General features: G+C 49.0%; 1 pseudogene; it reads left to right on the plus strand.

The window, feature by feature from the left end:
- Nucleotides 1-82: 82 nt before the first annotated feature.
- LOC118015316 lies at nucleotides 83-799 on the plus strand (annotated as a pseudogene).
- Nucleotides 800-4,431: the final 3,632 nt, after the last annotated feature.

Genomic DNA, 4,431 nt, shown 5'->3' on the forward strand with positions numbered 1-4,431 from the left:
TGCACACGTCCATGACCCCCAGCTCTGGGGTCCTGCTGCCAGCCTCTGGCAGTGACCCTCTTCCTGCCCTGTCCCCTGCCCCTGTGGATACGGGGTCTTCCTGGAGCTGTTCCTGCAGAATCACTTCATGGTGGACACAGGGTCATCTACTGTGTCTTCACCGACCAGCTGGTTGCTGTGTCCCGTGTGCCCCTCCAGGAGCACTGAAGGGTGGTGGTTCTTGAGGTCCGCGGTGCCCCACACTGGCAGGATGTGTCCATGCAGCACATGGCGATGATGAGCCGCTTCTGTGAGGAGCCCTTCCTCCATGAGGTGGATGATATGGTGTGCGGGGATGTGGACATGAAGTTCTGTGACCACGTGGGCGTGGAGATCCTGTCCCCCCTCCTTGGCACCCTGCACCCCGGTTTCTACTGGGTGGCCCATGTGGACTTAAGCTATGAGCGCTGGTCCCAGTCCCAGGCCCACATCCCCAAGGACCAGGGTGACTTCTACTACATGGGGGCCTTTTTTGGGGGGTTGTGGCGGAGGTTCACCGACTGACCTCAACCTGTCACCAGGTGATGGTGGTCAACTGGGCCAATGGGATCGAGGCCATGTGGTACGATAAGAGCCACCTGAACAGGTACCTGCTGGACCACAAGCCCACCAAGGTGCTGTCCCTGGAGGACCTGCGGGACCCACAGCTATTGGGCTGGCCCTGGAGGACCTGTGTGCAGCTGCTGGGCTGGCCCCGGGTCATGAAGAAGCTGAGATTTGGGCCGTGCCCAAGAATCACCAGGACACCCGGAACTCATGAGGGGCTGTCCCCGTCTCCAGCAGGGGGTGCTGACTTCAGCGGAGCCATCAGAGCAGGTTCCTACTTCTGTCCCCTCGAGGGTCACTGTGGAGTCCAGTACTGTCTGCACAGGCACGTCCAGTGCCCCAGCCGCACCTGCTCACAGGAGGCCTGCCTGGGGATACAGCGCCCTCTCTTTGCGTTCACTACATTTTCTTCACTTCTGGGTCATTTGCAGCTGTGAACGGCTCCAGTTTTATGTCAGATGTTTTTCTGTGTCAAAGCTGAGCAACCATTTTTAAAAAGAACAATTGAGGGAAAAGGTTTTCTCTCTGGTTCTAAACAGACACCGCCTGGTGGGGCTGAGACAGCCCTGTAGCAGCCATGGAGCCAGAACGGGTCCTGGCTGGGTCTTCCCTCCCAGTCCTTGCACCTTGCCATGGCCATGGGGCTTCAGGGTCAGGGTTGCACCGAGCCACCTCTCAGAACCCCGGTGCCCTCACCGCCAGAGGCCTTGGCCGTGACCGCTAGCTCAGCCTCCAGGAGCATGGCGCCCTCTGGGTTATTTCCATTTCCTGCCGTGGATTTATTTTTTATTTATTAATTTTATTTATTTTTTTAAATTTAAAGTCATTAGCCAACATATAGTACATCAGTAGATTTTGATGTAGTGTTCAGTGATTCATTAGTTGCCTATAACACCCAGTTCTCATCACAACCCGTCACCCAGTTACCCCATCCCCCCACCCTCCTCCCTTCTGTAACCCTCAGTTTGTTTACCGGAGTCCAGAGTCTCTCATGGTTTGTCTCCCTCTCTGATTTCTTCCTGTTCAGTTTTCCCTCCCTTCCCCTGTAGTCCTCTGTGCTATTCCTGACATTCCACATAGGAGTGAAACTATATGATAATTGTCTTTCTCTGATTTATTTATTTCACTTAGCATAATCCCCTCCCGTTCCATCTATGTCAATGTAAATGGTAGGTATTCATCCTTTCTGACAGCTGAGGAATATTCTATGGTACATATATACCACATCTTCTTTATCCATTCGTCTGTTGAAGGGCATCTCGGCTCCTTCCACAGTTTGGCTATTGTGGACATTGCTGCTATGAACATTGAGGAGCAGGTGCCCCTTCTTTTCACTACATCTGTATCTTTGGGGTAAATACCCAGTAGTGCAATTGCTGGTGGTAGGGTAGTTCTATTTGTAACGTCTTGAAGAAACTCCATACTGTTTTTCAGAGTGGCTGTACCAGCTTGCATTCCCACCAACAGGGTAAGAGGGTTCCCCTTTCTCCACATCCTCACCAGCATTTGTTGTTTCCTGCCTTGTTGATTTTTGCCATTCTGAGTGGTGTAAGGTGATATCTCAATGTGGTTTTATTTTCTTTTTCCCTGATGGCTAGTGATGTGGAGCATTTTTTCATGTGTCTGTTAGCCATTTGTATGTCTTTGGAGAAGTGTCTGTTCATGTGTTCTGCCCATTTCTTGATTAGATTATTTATTTTTGGGTGTTGAGTTTGAGAAGTTCTTTATAGATCTTGGATGCCAGCCCTTTACCTGTAATGTCATTTGCAAATATCTTCTCCCATTCCATGGCTTGCCTTTTAGTTTTGTTGACTGTTTCCTTTGCTGTGCAGAAGATTTTTATCTTGATGAAGTCCCAAAGGTTCATTTTTGCTTTTGTTACCCTTGCCTTTGGAGACGTGTCTAGCAAGAAGTTGCTGTGGCTGAGGTCGAAGAGGTTACTGCCCGTGTTCTCTTCTAGGATTTTGATGGATTCCTGTGTCACATTGAGGTCTTTCATCCAATTTGAGTTTACCTTTGTATATGGTGTAAGAGAATGGTCCAGTTTCATTCTTCTGCATGTGGCTGTCTAATTTTCCCAGCACCATTTATTGAAGAGACTGTCGTTTTTCCATTGGGTATTCTTTCCTGCTTTGTGGAAGATTAGTTGACCGTAGAGTTGAGGGTCCATTTCTGGGGTCTCTATTCTGTTCCATTGATCTATGTGTCTGTTTTGTGCCAGTACCATACTGTCTTGATGATGACAGCTTTGTAATACAGCTTGAGGTCACCTGCTTTTGTTTTATTTTTATTATTTTAGTAAATTTTAAATTAACGTATAATGTATTATTTGTTTCAGGGGTACAGGTCTTTGATCCATCGGTCTTATACAATTCACAGTGCTCACCATAGCACATACCCTCCCCAGTGTCCATCACCCAGTCACCCCACGCCTCCCAACCCCCTCTACTCCAGCAACCCTCAGTTTGTTTCCTGAGATTAAGAGTCTCTTATGGTTTGTCTCTCTCTCTGGTTTCGTCTTGTTTCATTTTTGCCTCCCTTCACCTATGATCCTCTGTCTTGTTCTTCAAATTCCTCATATCACTGAGATCATAGGATAATTGTCTTTCTCTGAGTGACTTATTTTGTTTAACATAATACACTGTAGTTCCATCCACATCGTTGCAAATGGCAAGATTTCATTTTTTTGATAGGTGCATAATATTCTCTGTATATATATATACACACACCACATCTTCCTTATCCATTCATCTGTTGATGGACATTTAGACTCTTTCCATAGTTTGGCTATTGTGGACATTGCTGCTATAAACATTGGGGTGCACATGCTCCTTCGGATCCCTACATTTGTATCTTTGGGGTAAATACCCAGTAGTGCAATTGCTGGATCATATAGTAGCTCTATTTTCAACTTTTTGAGGAACCTCCCTAGTGTTTTCCAGAGTGGCGTCTGCCTTCGTTTTAAATGGCTATTTATGCTGGTGTTTGTGAAATGTGGGCACTCACTCAGTCTGGATGCATGTGCCGCTGGGATTCCTCAGTGCCCACAGATGGTTTGTGCACTCTCTCTGGACCATCTGCCTGCACTGTGTCTTAGCAAGCATTTAGTGATGCCACTGTGAGCTGAGACACCCAACAAGGCGCAGAGCATGAGAGCGAGAACTAAGATACAGGATCCCTGCTCTTGGGCCCTCCTGGGACTTTCGATGGACCCGTCCTCCTGACTCACTACTCTCCTATTGTGTAATAGACATACAACTGATACCATTAAGCACGTTTCAGGGTACAATTCATGTGGCAATAAGTACATTCACTCTTTTGCACCTGCCACCTCCATCCACTGCCACAACTTTATCATCCTCCCAAACTGAACCTCTACCCAGGAGACACTAACCCCCCATTTTCCCTCCCCAGCCCCGGCACCCAGCAGCTCCTTCCACCTCTATGAATCGGAGTGCTCTCTGTCCCTCACAAGTGGGGTCCTCCCGTATTGGTCCTTTAGGGACTGGCTTATTTCACATAGCCCAATGGCCTCAAGGTCTGTCCCTGTGAGCCTGGACCTGACCCACTTTCCCCCCAAAGGAGTGTGTCAGCCCTCTCTTGTCTAAGCCAAGCCTCCTCAGTCCCTTCTGCTCCCCTCACCTTCCTCCTCCGCCTGAAGATGATCCCAGCCAATCTGCAGCTTTGAAGACCTATTCAGTCCAGATGCCAGGCACATACCCCGGGAACCTTGGGCCTCACCTACCCCATCTGCCCACGTCAGGTCCCTGCCCACCCCCCACCAGCTGGCCACCTGCTCATCCCACAGGTGTCCCCATCTCAGGAGAGGGAAACACCAAGTCCAGA

Source organism: Mirounga leonina, unplaced genomic scaffold (genome assembly GCF_011800145.1).
Source record: "Mirounga leonina isolate KUSES-001 unplaced genomic scaffold, KU_Mleo_1.0 Mir_101827, whole genome shotgun sequence".
NCBI lineage: Eukaryota > Metazoa > Chordata > Mammalia > Carnivora > Phocidae > Mirounga > Mirounga leonina.